The sequence below is a fragment of the Podarcis pityusensis genome (genome assembly GCF_964106645.2).
Source record: "Podarcis pityusensis genome assembly, chromosome: 7".
NCBI lineage: Eukaryota > Metazoa > Chordata > Lepidosauria > Squamata > Lacertidae > Podarcis > Podarcis pityusensis.
The window spans coordinates 50,813,354-50,835,863 of NC_138031.1; the positions used below are offsets into that span (position 1 = coordinate 50,813,354).

Here is a 22,510-nt window from a genome sequence, read left to right on the forward strand (position 1 = left end):
AGAAACGATTTTCTCGTTGAGTTTGGGATTTCAGCTAATGCAACTTTTTGCCTAGCCTGCCGTTGACACATCCGGCCCGGCAGGTGTCAGTATAGCCTGTGAATCGCCGCGCTCGGGGCTGGGCAGGAAGCTTCTCCTTCCCCTCCCCCTCCTCTCCGGCGCCCGCGCGCGTGCTCGCGCCCGGCCGCACGCCCCCGTCTCCCTTCCTTCCCCGTCTCCCCCGTTCTTTGCCTGCTGTCACTAAGAGCCAGACTAGCTGCAGACAGGCAGCAGCCAGAGGAGGGGGGAGGAGGAGGAGGAGGGGAAAGGAGGAGGAGGAGGAGGAGGAGGAGAGACTGGGAATGAGTTGGAAGCAGACGCAGCCTCAGCGCGCAGATCTGCCCTGCCGGAGACAGACAGAGCGGGGAGGGGGCAGGATAAAAAGGACCTCTCCTGCTCTGCATAAGGAAAGCCCCCCTGCCGGCGCCTCAGGGGCGAGATGTAGGGCTTGCAGGAAAGGTGAGTGTGCGCGGACAACCTGCCGGGCTCTCCCGTCCTTGGCTGGGCAAGCGGAGATGCCGCCGCCGCCACCACCGCGCGCGCAGGGAAAGGGGGAGTCCCCGCGCTTGAAGGAGTTCCTCCAGCACCACCTAGACAGCCAGAAAGTGTCTGACAAAGTGAGGAGAGGCCCAAGTTGAAGGTCTGCGGCTCTTAAAGGGACACGGGCACTCTTCTCGGGGGTTGCCCCAGAACAGAAGGTGCTTCTCTTCTCTCTCTCTCCCCCTCTCCTTTGTGTCTTTGGCACGCAGGCAAAGTGCGTGCAGGAGCGGCGAGTGTGTGGCTGGATGCATGTACCGCACGCCTCATGTGAACAGAAGCACACACGTTAGACGGGGACTGCCCGCACACGCACACAGCCGAGACGTTTGGGTTGTTAATATGGCACGCGCGCACGCACACACACACATCCATATCCGGACTGCACATTCCAGTGGGTCCTTTCCCGGATTGGCGTAATATCCATCCATGAGGAAGGAGGCATCTGTCTTGCCGGAGCTGAAATGAAAGTAGCAAACTGGGAACGAAATTCTATCAGGGCTTCCCTCCCATCCGTTGGTATTCCTCTTACCTTGTCAGCCAGGGGTTTGGTTACAAGCTGTGACACGTAGTTAACCACCCTGGCATCACTCTTCTTTCTTTCTTTCTTTCTTTCTTTCTTTCTTTCTCTTTCTTTCTTTCTTTCTTTCTTTCTTTCTTTCTTTCTTTTTAAAATCAAGTGATTCTTTTTGTCTTCCCTGACAGGGCTTTTTGGATGGTTGTCTGTGCATTGAGGTTTCACCTAGGTACTGTACATTGTTTTGTTGGGGAATCTTCCCAGCTGAGGATAAAGCTGGAAAGTGGTTCATATGCATTTCCTGATTTGCGCCTGTGGTTTTGAAGGAGCTGCTTTGGAAATCTAGATACAGTTTAAGCTGGTGCTGCAACGTCTCATGTCACTGCAAAGCAAAGCTTTTTATTGCGGGACCACTTAATATCTATGAAACGTAATAGAGAGATGAGGCAGGTTGAGGAATTGTTTTAAAGCTAATACTTGGAAACATTTTTTTTACCTGTGCATGTCGTTGTTGGGAATGGTTAATTTTGCACGTCAGTAAAAATCTGGATGCATCAAATGGTTCTGTGGTCCAGAGATGTCCCAAGAGATTGTTATAGAAGTGGCTGCCTGCTGTAAACTATCAAAGGAATTATGCATGCAACTTTTTAAAAGAGAGACTCAGACGATAAGCATCCACTGAGAAGTCTGTACTTAGGGAATGTCAGTACTTGCAGAATTGGCTTGTGTTTTCCCCCACATTTCTTTTATGGGGGTTCTTACCTCTACCTTTTGGTAGAGCATATGCTGATGGGATGAGCTGGGAAAGTGAGTTCTGTTCTTTGGTGTAGATTTTTATGTGTTGAGGTAGATGAATTTCCTATGTCAGTGGAATGATTTTAATGGAGTGTTGTATGGGGTTACATTAATACCAAAGCCAAGTCTTATGTGTGTTACTTTCAACTTTTGACCTTTAATTCTTCAAAGTTTTTCAGAGTGCATCTTCCAGTGTGTAAATCAGGGACGGGGGACATGGTATGTTGTTGAACTTCAACTCACGCCATCCTTTGCCATTGGCTGTTCTGACTGGGGCTGGTTGGGGATGAGGGACCACAAGTCCCTTGGAGTTAGTGGTGCCAGTGATGCAATTATTTACTGAGCAATTTCCAGTACAGTTCTATGCATGTCTACTCCAACTCATACATCACTTAACTGGAGCTTAGTCACAGGTCAGTGGGTATAGGATTGCATCCTCAGTGTGGTATGAAAAGGAAATTCAGGTGTTGTGAAATGTTACTACGGTACTTTAGAATGGGTACTATCACTTTTGCATGCTTTTAGTGTGTGTGTGTATTAATATGAATTAATAATTTAATTGCAAGCCTCCTGAAAAATAAAGGCATAGGAAGTATCTCAGGCAGTTTTTATATCTGCTGGAAGCTGCCCAGAGTGGCTGCAGCAACCCAAGCAGATGGGCAGAGTATAAGAATGATAATGTCAAAGAACTAATTTTGCATTTAAGTATCTGACAGTCCTACATATGTTTACTCAGTGGTAAGTCACACTGTATTAAATGGGACTTACTCCCAGGTAAGGTTCATAGGATTGCCATCTATGGGGTTACAGTCAACTAAATTCTACTCAAAGTAGATCCATTGAAATTAATAGAACACTAACATTTGTTTATTTTGAACAGGAGTAGCTTTGAGTGCAACCCTAAGAATATGATTACTTGTAACTATAGATTAATGTAGTGAAGAGACTGGCTTTTGGGAGAAGGGTTTTAAATGGGCACGGTTTCAACTTTTTCCTATTTCTGATTGCTAGGGTAACATTTCAAAGTGATTATCACAGTACAATCCTATACATGTCTACTCAGAAGTAAGTGAGCTCAGTGGGATTTATTCTCAAGGCAAGTGGTATAGAATTGCAGCCTGTCTATTTAACAGAAGGTTTATATTCCAGTTAGCGCCGTTGCTAATTATATTTGTTTGCAGATGGTACAATTGTTTTGCAGGTACTTGGAAGCGTGTAAACACTGCCGTTACCCTGTTGCTTGAAATACAGTGGACAGTTTATTGGGCAGGACATTATGGGAGACAGCATATATTAAAACTAGTGAATGTCCCTACTTAGTTGCCAGATGAAATAGTGACAAAATGTTCTGCACGTCTATATCTGTACTGGTGTTTTCAGCACAAAGTATTGAGTTACTGACTGTGAGTGTGCCACAAGATTCTGTAGTATCGAAATCTCAACTGCAACGTATCCTATATGCTTGTATATATGAAGACATATCTCTGAATATTTTATGCTTCGCAGTGTATTCTGTTGTGACTCCCAGGTCAGTGGATTTGTAGGCATTTCCTTTTTCCCTCTCCCTCTCTGTCTTTGATCAGGTGCTATATGTTTCTGATAATATAGAGTTCTATATAAAGTTGGGGGGGGGCAGACCTCCAAAGGCAATAACATTGGCATTGATTAGATTTACACTGTGGGTAACTTTGCTTTTAGGGGACGTGGGTGGCACTGTGGTCTAAACCACCGAGCCTAGGGCTTGCCGATCAGAAGGTCGGCGGTTCGAATCCCCGCAACGGGGTGAGCTCCCATTGCTCGGTCCCTACTCCTGCCAACCTAGCAGTTCGAAAGTACGTCAAATTGCAAGTAGATAAATAGGTACCGCTCCGGCAGGAAGGTAAACGGTGTTTCTGTGCGCTGCTCTGGTTCGCCAGAAGGAGCTTAGTCATGCTGGCCACATGCCCCGGAAGCTGTACGCCGGCTCCCTCGGCCAGTAAAGCAAGATGAGCGCCACAACTCCAGAGTTGTCCACAACTGGACCTAGCGGTCAGGGGTCCCTTTACCTTTTTAACTTTGCTTTTAGCTGTTGACGTCCTTTTCCCGTGTTGTGTATTTAGTTGGCGGGTTTGTTTCTTTCCTGAGGGAGGTGGCCCAGCCTGGCTCTGTGTTCAGCTCACCTGCCCTTTTTCCGCAGGGTCAGGATTTGTGCCTCTGTGAAAACTGAGCTACCAAAACTTTAAAGAGCATGAGATGAAGCGATGTGAAGGCTAGTGCCTGTGCTGCCACAGCTGCCCTGCTGCTCTCTTGCCCTGCTGAGGGAACATGCTCAGAGCATCCCGACCCCAGCCCAGCACTTAACTCTCTACAGCAGATCTGCTTGTCAGTTCAAGCCAATATGTGGAATGCAGACACCTTCCCACTGCCTTCTGGATCTTGTTCACCCTTAGAGTTTCAGGGCCAGCATTGTGACAGGGGCTCTCTGTCATTAGTTATTGCCGAGAGGACAAATTCTATTGTAAGTTTTTTCTGTCAGAGTCCCATTTCTCAGTCGTCTTCTTTTTGTTTTTCTACTTTGCCTTTGGAAACTTTGCCCCTTAGCTTCTCTGTCTCATGAGGCTTAGCTTTCCTGTCGTTGGTCTTCTTGCAGATGTCCATTCTAGCTACTTCCATCTCTAAGGCAGATGTGGACTTTTGATCCCATCCAAACCAACCACTTGATGCCTTTCAAAGGAGGGGGCATCTTTGTCTAGGATAGGCTAGTTTTCTTGATGGTTTTTTTGAGTCATCATAGCAGCTTATCCAATTGCTGTGTGTTTTCACTACCAAGGCATATTACAGTAATGGTTTTCTAATATTCTCTCTTCAGACTGATTTGTAGCATTCCTGGAAAAGTTAAACTTTTGAGCGTGGTGCTTGGAGGTACTTGAGGTGTGTCTGTGCTTTATAATTTTTTTCCTACCTGATTTTTGTGCGTGCTGGTTCTTTAAAATCTACGTTCTGACTTCTGTGTAAATATTATTGGAACTGTGCACCATATGTAGAAGTATATAAAACCATTCGTATGCTGTTGGTGGGTTCTTGTTCTCAGTTTGGATTTCTTAATATTGTTTTTATTTTAGTGTTAATTCAGGATTAAGGAAAATAATTCAATGGGAATATTTGCACTTGACATAACGCATAACCTCTTCTATAGCATTTGCTTCTTGGTGGGTGAGTACTATACTTGAAAGGCCTATGGTTTGGGAGTAGCATCATTCGTGTGTGTTATTATCCACAAGGGAGACAACACATTTTGAAAGGTTTTCAGGCAATTATTCCAGGCTTGGTCTATATAACTGTTGAATTTGCCCGTGGCACCCAGCCAACATCAGCTGTTTATTAAATGACCTGATGCCAGTGCACTGGTGCACCCGCTGTTAAGAATCCAACCTGTCTTGTCTAAAAGTTCTTATACGCATTTCCCCTCCTTTCCCCCAAATAATTGCTGTTTCTAAGAATAGCCTGTTTGCCTTGGAGATTGACCAGGTAACAGATTTCTAACATAGATGCACCTTTTTCTTGTTCGTAATAAACAACACAAGAAAGAATACAATCCTCTGTTCCTGAATGCAAGATCCTTGTAGGTTTTGTGCACTCAAGTAAGAGGGAATAATTAGGGTGATGCTAAAACATAGTTAAACTATTTTATACATATTTATGTATCTGTATTCGTGCTTTTTAAATGTAATGTTTGTATGATACTTATGTGGAATTGGCTTGCAACATTTTGTGCTATTATTAATAAAAAAAGGAACATTATCAACAGACGGCACATCCAACATCTTGTGTTTCACACATTCACTGAAAAGGAGGGAAAGGATAAGAAGGTCAGATTTCACAATAGAAGGAAGAGGAGATAATGTGTACAGGCCATCTTACCTCTGATACCATCCTTGTTCCCTAGTTCTGAAATGCCCCCTAACAATTAATCAAGGCAGTGATGGATGTCATTTTCTAGGCTTTCCGCAGAAGTTGGTAGTTGCGTCTGCATTATAAATCCAGCTGCATGAATATTTTGTTAAGAGATGCTTGGGATGTATGAGTTCATCTAAAGCATTAATGCCATTGATTTAATTGCACTAAAGCCAAAGAGAAGATGTTATCATGTTTATTTACAATTTTTAAAAAGAACTTAATAAAGAAAGGATTGTGTCTGTGCAGTACTTGCCTTATTGTTTATGATATCTCTTACAAATGGTGCCACTACTTCACACTATTTTCTTTTGGGTCTCCACTGTGCTATAAAGATAGCTGTAGTTGGGTACAGCTGAATAAAAGTTTTGATTCTATTGCTTAACAGTCTTTGATTGCCACAGCTGTACTGTATATTTTACCTCTGTTCCCTAATTTATCCATATGTGTCCCTGTAAGGCAGGAGTGGGGTACATTTTTCAGCCTACAGGTCCCATCCCCTAGTGAGTAACTTGCAAGGAGCAGTGGCTAAGGCAATGGATGTGACTGCTGCTTTAGTACAGTAGCCTAACATCTAGCTTGCAAGGATCTCCATCCCTTCATCCAGGCAAGCACAAGGCAGTATTGCAGTTCAAGGACTCATCTAGTTGGTGAGGAGAACTGGAGGGAGTTGTGGAGCAGGGTCAGTGAAGTTTGGCCCACGGAGGATGTATGGCTTGCTGAGAGACCTGGAGGGCCGTATATGACACCTAGGTCCAGCCCTGCTGTAAGGCTTTTAGTACTTTGGTTACTTGAGGAGCTGGTAGAGCTTAATCATGCCAAGTGCTGGAGATACCTATGGATCTAGTCCAGTTCTTTTCAGAGGGAAAAGGTTTGAAGTGTTGCTTAACAGGCATTGTTAAATTGCTTAAAATTCTTGTAGGGGTATTTGAAGTTTCTAACTGAACTAGACCTAGTAGGGCAACCTGGTTCTACAGCTAAAATAGTTGCTTGAGATGGCATCATTCATCAGCAGCTCAATTACCAGTGTTGAGTGGGGAGTTGTCTGAATGGTGGGGTGGGTGTCATGGGTAATCCATAGAAGAAACTGATGTCAGTAGTAAAATTGGCTAGTTTTTAAAAGATGCATCTTATATTGTAATATATCTGCCAGCGCATATATAAGAAAATGAAAACCATCCCTTTTAAGTATATGCCAGCACTTATGTCTCATTCCTTTTCTTTTGCAAAACCTATGCAACATGACATGTCCCCCATTTGAAAGTACAACTTGAGTAAATCTCTTGCTGAACTTGTTGTTCTTACAGGTTTGGAAAGGATGAAGAACTGAAGGGTAATTTCTGTGTTGATTGGCAACGGAGAGCTTTTTTAGATGAAGTATGGTTGCGCTGTGCCAAATGGTTGACTTTTCTAGAAGGAAAAAACTCCAAAGGTTATGTGAAAAGTACTCTGGTTAATATATTGGCATTCCCAGAACCCACTAAAACTTGGGCAGGTTGCCAGATACCACTTAATGAGGATGCAGAATGTCTGGCACAAATCTGCATAAACACAAAAGAATTTCAGAAAAGGGAGTTTGTGAGTGTAAGTTGCATATCTCTGTCTACGATTAATTTTTAATTACTATACTTTTGCACTTAAGATAGATGGAAGTCTTTCCAGTTAGATTGAGCGTTGCATACACAACATTTTGTGTCTTTCTGTTTTTGCCTCTCGTTTATATTGCTTGTGGGGAAGTGGAATCAGAGCTGGATGTGTTCTCCAAGCCCACAATCACAGTGTGCGCGCACACGCACAGAACAATGGGCTGGATTCAGGCTTAGGCTGCACTCCTAACCCTGTTTACCTGTGAGTAAGCACCATTGCATTCAGTAGGACTTACTGCTGCATAGACATGGTTAGGATTATGCTGTTAGACATGCTTAGAGCAGACCCCATGGAATCAAATTAGTCATCATGACTAGCTTAATGCCGTATCCTGAGCTTTCCTTTAAAAACAACAGCAAGTAAGTTCTAGCCCTTAATGCCGCAAAGAAATACTTTTTTAAGAAAAGGGTGGAGCCTGCTAAAATATTAGATGTGGGTGTGGTAGGCTGGCTGAGCAGGGTTTCCAGTGTTCAGATACGACTTTTGTATCCTGCATACTCTCTTTGCCCTTTGAAATAAGCAGCAATTAAGCGAAATATACTCTGATTTTTAAAAATCTGCATAATGTCTCTAAGTTGCAGGAATCTCAGTCGGAAGGTCCCAGGTTCATTCCTTGGCACCACCAGGTACAGTTGGGAGAGACAGCTGCCTGAAATCCTGCCAGTCAGTGTAGACAACACTGAGCAAGGTGGACCAATGACCTGACTTGGTATAAGGCAGCTTCCTATGTTCTTAAATAATACTGGGAAAGACTTCTGATTTGAGTCACAAGCTGTTGTTGTTTAGTTGTTTAGTCGTGTCCGACTCTTCGTGACCCCATGGACCAGAGCACGCCAGGCACTTCTGTCTTCCACTGCCTCCCGCAGTTTTGTCAAACTCATGCTGGTAGCTTCGAGAACACTATCCAACCATCTCGTCCTCTGTCGTCCCCTTCTCCTTGTGCCCTCCATCTTTCCCAACATCAGGGTCTTTTCCAGGGAGTCTTCTCTTCTCATGAGGTGGCCAAAGTATTGGAGCCTCAGCTTCACGATCTGTCCTTCAGTGAGCACTCAGGGCTGATTTCCTTCAGATTGGATAGGTTTGATCTTCTTGCAGTCCATGGGACTCTCAAGAGTCCCCTCCAGCACCATAATTCAAAAGCATCAATTCTTCGGCGACCAGCCTTCTTTATGGTCCAGCTCTCACTTCCATACATCACTACTGGGAAAACCATAGCTTTAACTATACAGACCTTTGTTGGCAAAGTGATGTCTCTGCTTTTTAAGATGCTGTCTAGGTTTGTCATTGCTTTTCTCCCAAGAAGCAGGCGTCTTTTAATTTCGTGGCTGCTGTCACTATCTGCAGTGGCCGAGCTGAAACTTTTCATTGTTTTGCTTCTCCCCCAACCCTTGAAAGTAGCAGTGAGATAGTGGAGGGGCTCCCCCTGCACCCTGAAATTGCTACCTCAGAGTTGAAAAGCATAACAATGAGCTCAACCACACCAGCAAGTCAGTACTATTTCCATTTTACGGATGCGTGGCTGAAGCGGAGAGAGAATAGCTTGCCAGGTTTTCCTTAGTGCCGATGGGCCCCCCCTCCACCACTGCAACATCCCATGCCAAGTATACCCAGTCACAGCTATGGGTTGCAGTGAGTTTGATGAAATCTTTTTATTCACTTATGCATTTAAGAAACGGTAGGTTTTGTCAGACTGTTTATATGACAGTGCAAGTCTGTGCTTGCCAAGATCCAGACAGTCTGTTAATGTTACATGCCGGGATAAATAAATTACAGTGTCTGAGACAGAAACGCGCTCGCATTTGGTGCAAACCTGTGATGTGTCCCTACAGAGATCTGCTGGCATCTCAGATTGTAACAGGGTCAGGTAACATCAGCACCTATTTATTAATTTATGGTTTGATAACCTACACTATCCCCAAAAGCGCTGGTGATATTTATAAGCGATATTTTGTAAAATAGATGAACACGTGTTTTTTAATGCAGCAATTTTTAGAATGATTGCTAAAGCGATAATGCTGCTTACATCTAACCAATTCAATAACCTTAAGAAATCTTACATCACTATGAGGAGATGCTTAGGTTTGAAATTTGGCAAACCTGCTGGAGAGCAGAGTCCAGAGCCAGAGTATCGTTTTTGATGAACGGAGAGTGGTGCCGTAAGGCAATCTGAGTTGTCTTTGGGAATGTGTGGAAGGACGCGGCAGGTCAGGTAGCCTTCATGGCTGTTCTTATTCTTCCAGGTTCTGCTCCCATGGTAACTTGAGCACTGTGCTCTTCTGTCACATCTGTATAGGTCGTTGGTGAGGGGCAAATGTGACAATTGCTATAGACTTTCCCAGTGGAAGTGCTAACTGTAGATCATTGCTAAAGTGCTAATGTGAATCCTCTCCCCCCACCACCAGGCAAAAAAATTTAAAATCTGCAAGAGGATCAGGAGGTCTTTCTTCAAGGGTAGGAACGTAGGAAGCTGATGAATTGGATGCCCTTTGTTTTGGGGTACTATATATGATATTATTGTTGGGATACTGCAAACTTTATTGAATAGCTTGCAAGGCCATTGTAGTTTAAAACAATAATATGTGGTTGCCCTAGAACCAAACTACTTGTATTATTAAATGTGAGAATGCATTCGTTGGTTTTTTTTTTTAATTTAAACAAAATAACAGCCAGATCTGGGGGCTTCATGAGGATTGGGACTGCATCTGTGGCATACAGCATGTGTCTGTGTTGTGTGTGTGAGTTAAACCCTTACCTCTACACTGTGGTACAGGTGAAAATCCCCCCACCCCATCCCAAAGTTCTGACATCTTCCATTGCAGAGGGAATAGCAGCTTTGGAGTCCATTTTTTCCAGTACTTAATGGAATCTATAATGGGACACAGTGTTGTTTTGTCACATAGAATACATATGAATTTAAAATATAATTATCACAAGGCTTCCATGGGTGAATAGGAAGACTCATGGTGTCCTGGTTGCCCAAATATCCATTTTATCTGTAGCATGTCTTTACTCTTTTTCAGCTTCTATCATTTCTGTTTGTTGTAGCTACACCTTTTTATTTCTGTATCAGAAATCCCACCTTAGCCTTCTCCAAAATATGTTAGAAAAGCCTATTTTTATGGTATAGTCGTGCTGACACTGTACACTTTTGGTTTCTCACTAGGGAATTGTTTGTGTTTTCCCCCTTACCCACGGGGAAGCTCTGTGACTTAGAGACAGGAAAGCTATTACAGAGCAACATCTCTGACACCTTTCTTTTACCAGTGAGCTTGGGGTAAGAGGTGTTGCAGTATGTGCGTTAATTGAACAAAATTTTCATTCTGACTTCTTAGATGTGAGATCTTGGGGAAAACTGCATAAGGTTTCCTTCTACTCAAGGAGATGGATAAAACCACTGTATGTGAACTTGCCCTAAAAGTAAACTCTTGTATTAGAATGAACAACTCACTGTCTCTCTTACCAACGCCTTTTACTTAAAATTTCCAGCCGAGACCTCATTTTTGGCTGAAAGCATCTTGTAACTTCTTGCAGCAACAGTCCCAAAATATGTGTACTGATCATAGCTGAGACTGAAATGGCCACTGGAATTTACAGAGAGCTTTGATAAAAGTGGTCCAGATGTGGCACAATTCTTGCCAATGAATGGTCAAGTCAGATCTTTCTCCCAATTATTTGTGTCTGAATATGCTTTTCAGGACTCCTTGTCTCATGGTTGTGTCACTAGGCATGCTGGTGTAAGTTAAGTCCGATGTAAAGTTACACCAGATACAAACCTTACTTAGTATCAGGGCTGCTGCTGGCCACATGACTGAGGTGAACAGACTTAGGATCCAGCCTGAGCCCTCTCTGGTCCTGCCCCCACCATGCCCCCATAACTCCCCTTTTTTGACCTCAGCTGAACCCCTGTTGAGTTGGGGTGAGCAGGTTATTTTGATGTATCTATGAGCCAGGAATCCGATGGATCCTAACCTTCTCATTCTGGCATTTCTTGCCATAAGACTGTCATCTTAATGTTACCAAGCATGATCTTTGATTACAATTTTTATTTCTGTTTTTGTTACATTGTTATAATATTGCTTTATATTCTGTATGCAAGACATTTAAAAAACAACATTTAACAGAAAGGGTACATGAAAGAAAACAACATGAGAAACTACATAACTTTTGCAATAACGTGGTCCTCCTTTATTACATATGCATCAAAGAAAGAACATGCATTTGAACCACCTAAGACACATGGGAACATGTGGAATGATATTTTTTAAACCAGCAACTGTAGAAATAATTTATTATTTGATTATATTACTAATGTAATTACCTGGATGTAGTTGGGGCTGTTTGGGGGGCGGTTTAGGGGAAAGCTGTATTTGATTGCTTGTATTTGATTATATCTTGTTCTTATATTCAACTAATAAAATATTCAAAACAACAACAACAACATAAAAGGATCTTTCAGAGTCCATTGGTGTTACTCCCAAATGGGGTAGAAAGGCTGCTTTGTATGGGAGTAATCACCCTCCACTCGGAGCAAAAGTGGGTCAGTCCCATAAATTTGTAAATGTCTCTGTATGTTTATACAAATGATTCCATTGCTAAAAAAAAACTGAATGAAAATGCTTTGTAGCAATGAATGGCTGCTAAAGAGTTCTGAACTTCTTAAATGTAGGGCACATAATAGAAAAATGCATGTTTAAATGAAATTATTGTCAGCGTGATTCCTCTGGAACAATTATTTCACCTTTCAAAATATGTCTTTAGAAGTCTGCTTGCTGACATTGCATAATTTTGGTTCCAAGTTTGTTTTTTTAAGAAAAATAAAGTAAATGACATGCTACAGAATGCACTTGTTTTCTGAACACCACTTTCTGAGTTGAAACCCTAGGTAGCTGGATAAACAAGTCATGTTTTAATTAGCTGTGCCTCTTTTCAGCAAGATTATGTCAGAATATAAAATCAGCAGATTAATTAGGATTTGATTAAGGCTGCACTGGTATATGCAATTGTAAAATTGCCTCTGTAATAAGTTTTGTTCTAAGGTGCCACAAACGTATTCTTCTCATACTGTTAGACTTCTTAATAGCATGTATTTAAAATGCATTTAATTGGATGGTTAACAGTATTCACTATACTTACAATCTCTTTGTATGGAGGGAAAATGGGTACAGATGTGAAGTTTTTCTTTAAAAGAGCCTCTTTTTTAATTATGGGGACTGTAATGGTTAAAATTAAATGGTTACCCACAACGTCATCTTGAAGTATGTTTTGAAATTTTGAAATAAACTATGCTGATTTGTTAGCATTTAATACCCTTTTCCTTGCAAGGTTGAAGCTAGGCAACAGCTTAAATTGTTTTTAGGTTCCAAACTATGTTTCCTCACCATGATAAAAGAGGCTAACAGTGGAAGCCTGTACATGTCTACTCAGAAGTAAGCCCCACTGAATTCATGGGGCTTAATCCCAGGTACATGAGTATAGGATTCCAGTCTAAAAATGTCAAGCTTATTATATATCAGAAATCTTATATACAGGTTCAGAGAGGTGCTATGACTCAATGAGTGGTCCCTGTTCAATCTCGAGTCAGCCATGAATAAGTTGGATTTCTATTAACAAATTATTCTCTCTTAGTTGCCCATTGACAAAATGGAAATAGTGCTTTGTCAATTGGGATGTGTGTTTAATACCACCCTGCAACTTAATCATTCTTACTTTCTTGTGCTTTTGCAAATGTTAATAACCACGGTTCCCTCCCTCTTTGCTGTTTTGACTGGAATCAAGTATAAAGAATGAAATGAGGGAGAAGGAAATTATGCCAATCAACACTGGACATGGTCTAGGCAATCATATTTGGCTGTGTCCTGTCTCACTCAAGCAAGGGCAAGGCTTCCTAACACGGGTGATCTTAGCCAATCAGGGATTACTCTAAAAATTAAAAACTTTTGCTGTCGTTTCACATCAATTGTAGAAAAATCTCAAAAAGGAGAGGGTACTTTCAACCCAGAAAAGATGTGTGTAACAGATGTTCCCCCGTTGCCCCTCAGCCCTGGTAATAGGGCTAATGTGTGGGCTATAATGGGCTTAAGGCTATAATGCACATAAAGGAACTGGTGTGTTGTGGTGGATGTGCTTTAGTGTTGGGAGTGAGCAGTAGGTGGCCAGGTTTGCTGATGATACTATATTACTCAGGGTTAAAACAAAAAGAGATTGTGAAGAGCTCTGAAAGGACTAGGCAGTAAATGGCAAATGCGATTCAATGTAAACAACTATAAAATGACACATGTCAGGGCAAATAAATTCTTATTTTCGCATGTACACTCATGGTGTCTGAATTGGCGGTAACTAACCAGGAACAAGATCTTGCGGTTATAGTGGCTAGTTTGCTGAAGATACTGCTCCAGTGTGTGGCAGCTGTGGAAAAGGCAGATCCTATGCTAGGCATCATTAGGAAAGGAATTGAACTTCCTAAGCCGTCCCAGACACTGTACGCTGCATTCCAAATGTGGTCACAGTAGGAATATAGTATACAGTTCTGATCACCTCACCTCAAAAAGAATATTGTAGTTTCTGAAAATGGCAACCAAAATGATCAAGGGGATGGATCATCTCCCATATGAAGAAAGGCTACAGTGTTTGGGACTTAGAGGAAACATAAGAAAGAAGTGACATGATAGAAGTTTATAAAATGAGGCATGCCATAGAGAAAGTGGACGGGGAAAGGGTTTTCTTCTCTTATAACACTAGAATGCGTGGACATCCAATGAAGCTGAATGTTGAAAGCTTAAGAACAAATAAAATGTAAGCACTTCTTTACCCAGCACGTAGTTAATGTCTGGAACTCACTTCCACAGGAGGCTGTGCTAGCCACCAACTTGGACGGCTTTAAAACGGGATTCGACAGATTTATGGAAGATGAGACTATTATTGGCTACTAGCCATGATATGCTCTTTCTCTGTGGTTGGAGGCAGTATGCTTCTGAATACAGTGGTGCCTCGCAAGACGAAATTAATCCGTTCCGCGAGTCTCTTCATCTTGCGGTTTTTTTGTCTTGTGAAGCACGGCTATTAGCGGCTTAGCGGCTATTAACGGCTTAGCGGCTTAGCGGCTTTAAGAAAAAGGAAACAAACTCGCAAGAACTCGCAAGACGTTTCGTCTTGCGAAGCAAGCCCATAGGGAAATTCGTCTTGCGGAACGACTCAAAAAACGCAAAACCCTTTCGTCTAGTGAGTTTTTCGTCTTGCGAGGCATTCGTCTTGCGGGGCACCACTGTACTAATTGATGGAAAGAGGAGGGGAATGTGCTGTTGTGTTTGGGTCCTGGCTATTTTGAGAACAGGATGCTGAACTAGATGGGCCATTGGCCTGACCTAGCAGGCTCTTCTTATGTTTTTGCACCTCCTGATATCTTGAGTTCCTTCCTCTGAGGCAGAGGATCTGTCTTGCATGCAGAAGATCCCAGGTCCAGCCTGTTGTGGGGCTTGAAAAAGCTCAAAATCCTGGAGAACCTGGGATAAAGTAGCATCTTACGTTCTGTGCTCTGACAAACGTCTCCTCGACCTCTGACCTTTTCACGCAGTTTGCCTTCCTCAGTGTGGTTGGCTGGTTTTCTCTAATGTCAGCATGGATTGACATGGCTTCTGGCATCCACTGGATTAGATACTTTGATGGAACAGAGGCTTTTGCCAGCCTGGAGCAGGAGCTGAGTGCTTAGGAGAACGACTGAAAGATTTGAAAATCTAAATTCCATTCTGTGAGCAAAATTAGAGATAAAGTTACCTAAGGGTTAGCTAATCTATGATAAGTGATTCACGAATACCTTCTTATGATCTTTTGAAATACAACACTTTTATCCATCTGAGCAACTCTGATTGCTCCCAAATGGGCATTCATATAGGCAAACATAATGGGCAAACTAGACAATCATACACATAGCTTGCAGCCATTTTCATGATTATGATGGCTTGAAAAGTTACTAATATGATCCTGGAAATTACAACCAAAGCAACCATATCTCTGGTCAATTCACGTATAACATTTGTCTATATAAGCACGTCTTTGAATAAGTTAGTGTGACTGCCTCTTTGAAGAAGAAGAAAAATGTATACTGTGAATTGCTCACCCATTTTTGTTCAATAGTTTATTTCTCTGGCTGGTTAGGGATATCTTTGAGAGAATGCACTTTCCTCTGCCTGTGCACCTGGGGGTCTATCTGTCAGTTCCAGATCTATTTTGCCCTTAAAGCTTGGGAAATGCAATGTACTTATCCAGTGACATTGATATACTCTGCTTGAGGGTGTTAAATGGTACAAAAGGATATTGATGGTAGGGAGAGGCTCTTGAAGTTTAAGCAGAATTGGCTGTCCGCTTTCACCTCCTAACTTGTATGAGATGCTCAGTAGAACGTAAATGAAATTGTCTGAATGGGAACGGTGCCCTTTTAAATTCTAATTAGTGAATGAATTAAGTAGTAAGAATTTTTATGAGTCACAGTGAATTACAGGTATTATTGACTTGACAGTCTTGCCTACACTAAAAGCAGTGGTTACCCAAGTGGGTCTTCAGCTGCCAGATCAAGCTGAATGACATTAAATAGTCTGATCAGGACTTCATTTTACTTTTAAAAAGTGTTTCTCTACCCTCTCAATCCTCCTCGTTCCTTTAATGAGGGAAGCTGAAATAGGGCATAGTTAAGGAAAGAAGTGGATTCTAGTCTTCTGGGTGGGCTGCAGAACAGGGAAAACTGCTGTTGGCAGGCTTTCAAGTTCTGGTGCCTCATGGCTAGATTCTGAAGTTCTGAATTATACATATATCTTGTGCGTGCTTCATGTAGCATGAGGTTTATTACTAGAATGCAAGCATCATGCACTCAAAAGGAGCAGGACATCTATTGTACACTAGCACTCTTTCTCACAGTACAAACCTTGACCTAATTCCTGTAAACATGTTTCTTTTCTACCCTGTTGCTGCAGCATAGGATGCCAGTATTGCTGTGTGCACCCAGCTCAAAAGGCATTTAAAAATTTAAGTGTGTCTTTTCTTTCCTGTTATTTGTGCTGAATTGTAAACTAGCCTTAACTCAGATCTTGAATTCAAGAACCAGCCTTTCTTCCTTGACAGGACACAGAACTGTGCTTGTCAATTTTATCTGCTCCCACTATATTACCCTGCCGTGGGACAACAAGAATGTTGGGCTTGAGAATGTTGCTGGTCTGGGATCAACACTTACCTGAAATGATTGACCAAGGACAGGAAAGTGGGGGCTGGGAGGAAGTCATTAAGAATTTATTTCCTTGGCTCTGATTGAACAGAGTGTCACCTCTCCAGAGGAGATCTCACCTCTTGGACACTGTTACTTGAGTCCTGCAGTTTGCAGAATGGCTCAGCAAGGGAATATGCTGTAATTGGAGCCCTATGTGGGCATTTTCCTCCATGCAATTTTAATCATGTGGAGGGAAACAGTGGGACTGTGCTAGATAGCTCCAACATCACCATACATGTATTGATGGGAAGGGGTACAGAACAGGGAGTGGGGGTGTTTGCTCTATTCCTGTAGGCTCTCTGTGATGTTAGAACCCTGTGCTGGTTTGGGACCAGATGCCACCGCCCACTCCCCCTATGCCCCATCTCTCTATGTTTTTAAGATTTCATGGACAATTATGCCCAAATAGGGGTTACAGTAATTCTGGATCCTCCCCCTTTTCACAGAATCCTGATGCACAGTGAAGTAAAGTGTCCATTGCTATTACTTCTCAGGCTTTGCACAATAATTTCTCAGGCTGTTCTGTGCTAGTGTGGCTTTTTTCTTTCCAGAGGAGGAAGCTACTGATTTGTTTTCTCTTGGGCACCACCAGCAGTGCAGATGGTCTGAGGGCAGTATTTGGAATAAAGAGCTAAGCAGCGGTTGGGTGACACAAGATGTCAATTAGTGTTCTACCTAGCTCTAGTCTAGTGCAAGATGAGCTGCTTTCTACTGACCTTATTTGTTGTCTTTGGGTTGCCAACCTGCCAGCACAAACACCCTGATGTGAACCCCACTTTGGACATTAATGCGCAGGTGCAAAAGGCAGGTGACCTTCTTGAACCAATTCACTACTCAAGCCATCATAACATGCACTCTGAACACAAGAATGGGGGATCAGGTGATTCAGAGTTTTGAAGAAGAAAAAATGACAAAAACAACCTCAAAAAACCTATTTATTTATTTTTAAAAAATCTATCCTGCTCTCATCATAAATGATCTTGAGACAGGTAACAACAATTTAAAATACAGGTATACAAGAGCATAATTAGAAATTAAAACTGCTATTATCTATCACAGCTGTCCAATAGCAGTGATCTAAAAAGCAGAGACATCACCTTGCTGACAAAGTTCCGTATAGTTAAAGCTATGGTTTTCCTAGTAGTGATGTATGGAAGTGAGAGCTGGACCATAAAGAAGGCTGATCACCGAAGAATTGATGCTTTTGAATTATGGTACTGGAGGAGACTCCTGAGAGTCCCATGGACTGCTAGAAGATCAAACCTATCCATTCTTAAAGAAATCAGCCCAGGACAGAAGCTGAGGCTCCAATACTTTGGCCACATCATGAGAAGAGAAGACTCCCTGGAAAAGACCCTGATGTTGGGAAAGATTGAGGGCACAAGGAGAAGGGGACGACAGAGGACGAGATGGTTTGGACAGTGTTCTCGAAGCTACCAGCATGAGTTTGAATAAATTGCGGGAGGCAGTGGAAGACAGGAATGCCTGGCGTGCTCTGGTCCATGGGGTCACAAAGAGTCGGACACAACTAAACAACAACATTATTTCACTGCTTGAGTCACAAAATATCAGGTCACTGGGGCATAGTGGTCTTTAGTCTCAAAATATTGCTGAATGAACACTGTACAGCTGAGAAGCACATTGACTCCAAAGAGAAGTTAAAAACGAATGATGATAGAAACAAAAATCTTCCCCAAAAGGTGCAGTGAGCTTGTAGAATTCACCACTTACTGCACCACTGAAAATATCTAATATGCGTTTTAGGAATTCTACATTACAGATTGAATAGCAATAAATGTGCTCTTGGATATGATTTCTTCTTTTTTCCTTCGGAAACTTAACATAGTTAGCTGTGTTCTGGGCAAATGTGGTCTCCCTCCCTGTAACAAAAGTGGAACCTTGAGCTGAAAATGTAAATTCATCTGTCATGGATGCTATAGTTGCTATTCCTTCGTTGCAAGAAGTTGGACTAGTTCGCCCCCAACGTCTCTTTCAACTCTACAATTCTGTAATTCTATAAACTGCAAATGTGCATTGATCGTGCGAAAAGAACCAAAAACAACTTGATTGAGTGGGAAGAATTATCTCTTAATCTGAGGTGGGTTACTGGCACCACAAAAATGAATTTTGCAAGTTATTCTTCAAGGTGACTGATTGTCCCTACTTTCTCTCCACCCCCCCCCCCATTTTATGTTCTCTTTCCATCCCCTGCCTGACACTCTATGGTCCTGAATGGTTTCCTTTGCAGTCAGAGGAGCCAGTAGCTTCTTAGTGTAAACATGAGCGTGCATTCAAATCTGTACTCTTTTTCTGATTCTGAGCTAAGAGCCAGTATCCCTTTAACGTTAGAAGGTGCTATGCACAGCCAGCCCCCACCACCTTGGGACTTAATGTAGAAAATGTGGCAAGTGGCTGGCTTGTCAGAAGCACATTTCATGATACTAAGTTCCTTCCAGCTTCAGGTAGCTAAAAGGTAGCTGACAGGGTGAACAATCTTATACTTACTTTACACCAGGGGTGGGGAACCTCTGACCTGCAGGCCAAGTGGCTGTTTTTCTCAAGCTGCACCTAACTGCTCCCTACCTGATATCATGCAAAGTCAGGTGTGGGGCAGGTAAGAATAAAGAAATAAATGGGCTCCTTAAAGCACTCTCCCAATTCTTCTTTGGCAATGATGCTTGCTCTCAGCTGATTGGTGGGATTGGCTGAGCTGCAGAGTTGCTGAATGGGAACGCCATAGCTCTGCTGATCCCTGTCCGAAGAACGACTTATAAGTGCAATATTCCTTTGCTTTGAATTCAAGCCAGCAGTGCAAAGAATCTTTCTCTGCAAGCATAGCTTGAACTGCAGCTGCAAAAGAGGGGGGGGGGGATGACCCCAACCACCTTTGAGTCACCAAATGTCATTTTGACACCACCTGTGAAACTGAACTGTGGAGGTTGGGGGAGGTCCGGATCTGAACCACTAGCTGTTTCCTGCCTTACACATATCTGGAGATACGCTGCTAGAATGCCTTCAGAAAGGCCACTAAGTCCTATGCCTACTCAGCCTGGGAGAGGAGGGGAAAATACCCCAAAGAAAATGCAACATAGTAGAGTAGACACAGGCTCCTGAGAAGCTCTACCATAGCCCCCCACTGTCTTTGTCAGGTTTCAGGTGTTTGGTTTAAATGTTTTCATTTCAGGAAGCCTTTGCACCATGGAAGCTGTTCTGTTGTTTTAATCCTGATGTTTTGAATTTTGCACATTGCACGTTTCAGTTTTTTGTAAGCCGCTTTAAAACCTAAATGTAAAAAAGCAGGGTAATTTCTTTAAGTAAATACCACACCCAAGCAACAAAGAAGCAAACTGTGGCAAAGTGAAAGCTTTTATTGAATAACTTCTGGGATGCAGGAGATCCTAAAAGGAAAAGACGCATGTGGGGTTGCCATCTAGCCTTTCCAGCAGTGCTCCTGTGCCTAGGACAGTGGTGCCAGCTGCATGCTAGGAACACCTTAAACTGTTGTACGGTGGTCTGTTACGGAGTTTGCAAGGGAGCAGGAGCCTGCCTGGAACAAGTTAGTTAAGAACCCCATAGAAGAATTGCCAGGAGCGTCCTGGTCATTGCCACCAGCCATGGGGTGGGGCTCCCCATGATCTGTATGAAAGTGGGCATGGAAGAGCCGCTGGTAGAGAGTATTGTATTAAAAAAATACAGTATTGATTGTCCTTGAATCTTCCTGTAACACTTGCCATCCTCTCCTGCCACACCACTGTGGCATGTCACACCCTTTGACAACCTATACTTTCCTACTACAGTCAAACCTTGGTTGTCGAACGTAATCCGTTCCGGAAGCCTGTTTGGCTTGCAGGAGCTTCCTGCACTCAAGCGGAAGCCACATCAGATGTTTGGTTTCCAAAAAGCGTTTGAAAACCGGAGCATTTACTTCCGGGTTTTCGGCATCTGGGAGCTGAAACATTCCAAAACGGAGGTGTTCGGGAGCCGAGGTTTGACTGTGTCTGATTTGTACTTTCATTGGTGTATACCAGTTGTGGTGTGCTGCTATTTGTTATTCAGTTACACCATATGTTATGCTAAAATCCCTGAAGCAGGATGATGGGATTGGAAACTAGTTCCACCTAGGTATGGTGTAAAGTGCCGTTGGTGGGGGCATGGCCAAGTTTTGAGTGACTGCAGGCTTTGGCATGAGTCTGTTCTTCCTTTGTGCTGCCTATGACTCCACTATGTTTTTGTCTGCTTCGCAATGACCTATCTGGGAAGTCCTACTGGCAGTGAATATAAACTTATGCCACTGTAGGCAGCCTTCTGCTGCTTTCTAAAAGCAGGGATGGCAAACATGTGGCCTTCCAGATGTTGCTATCCTGCAGCTGTAATCATCCCCACCCAACCATTGGCCATGCTGGCTGGGCTGGGACTGATGAGAATGTTGAATTGATTTATTGGTTTGGCGTGACCCCCGCTAATTGATTTACGATCCACAATTAGCTCTTTATGCCCGGCGCGCTTCCTCCGAGCTGCGCCACTCAGCTCCGTCTTCAGTAGCTCTCAGTCACGCCTCAGCAGAGTTAAACACAGCGGTGAAAACTGTCATGTAGCTTCCACTTAGCTTCCGACAAACACACAGAGACCAGGTTTGTCTATTTATCAGTCCTTTATTCCGACTTTCCCCAGGAATCTCCTGGGCTCACAGCAGCCATGACAAACTGCCACCTCTTCCCTCAGAGAACCAGAGAGGAACAGAGACGAAACTCCTCCCAGCTTCGAAAGCTGACGTCAGAATGCTGAGGCATCATGGGAACAACTTAACCTGTTAAGTTCCAAACCCAACACCCCCTCTTGCCGAACCATTCTGACAAGACCTTTTTGAGTTCAACACCTTCCCCTTTGCCTTGTGCCCCTTCCCGGCATCTTTCCCAGGCACCTGTTGAACCCCTTCAACATTCCCAGAATCACACTGTGCGACACTTTTCCACGCACTTGTGACCTGATACCCTACTGACCCATTTGGGCCAGCAGTTGTGTCTTCTCCGTCAGACTCTTCCCCCTCTGACTTGACACCCTGTTTGTGAGCTTTCTCCATTACGCTAACCGGAGATGAAGCCTCACACCTGGACACTCCTTTCACAACCTTTGGAGATGCCCAAACCTGCCCTGAACCCTGATCTTGGACCTGGTCCCCATCACCGGGATCAGCCTCTGGCTCCCTTTCCTCCTCAGAATCAGACAGACATTCTGAGAGAAAAACAGGACTATCCCTGAGTCTTGAACACCCATCCTGTTCACAGAACTCAGCCTGCTTACTGACCAGCAGCTTGGTTTGATCACCCTCTGGGTATGCAAACTTCCACCCATTGGTTGCAGGATCATATCCACAGAAGATCATGTCCTGAACCTTTGGACCACCTGCCTCAAAGAGCTCAAAGGGCTCTTTGGCTACCCTCCCAAACCCGGGAAAACCATGTACCTGTGCACCCTTGCATGCCCTGCACCCTAGGGACCTCCCACATTTCCGGAGTTTGTACCCTTTTGTGCACCTGTGCAGCTTTTGCACATGACTGGGAACCTTAGCACACTGCGCCTGTGCTTTTCCAGCATTCCCACCACCCTCCAGAGGTGACTCCAGAACAAAGAGATTGTTCTGCCCCCTTTTCACGTTGGCCACTTGTTTCCCCCCAACGTAGACCTCTAGCTCCTCCTGTAAAGGAGAAAAAAACATGTTAGCCACAGCAGAAACCGACTTTCTCATTCCGTCTGCTAACATCACAGTTGTGTCCTGTTGAAACAGCCCT

At 43.3% G+C, this 22,510-nt stretch overlaps 1 protein-coding gene across 1 annotated transcript in view; it reads left to right on the forward strand.

Moving 5' to 3' along the window:
* Positions 1 to 218: 218 nt before the first annotated feature.
* The window catches only part of LDLRAD4 (low density lipoprotein receptor class A domain containing 4), a 287,894-nt gene continuing 265,602 nt past the window's right edge, over positions 219 to 22,510 (forward strand). The window contains exon 1 of the mRNA XM_081014289.1: positions 219 to 498. The gene's annotated coding sequence lies outside the window, so the exon portion shown is untranslated. The remainder of the gene's footprint in view (positions 499 to 22,510) is intronic.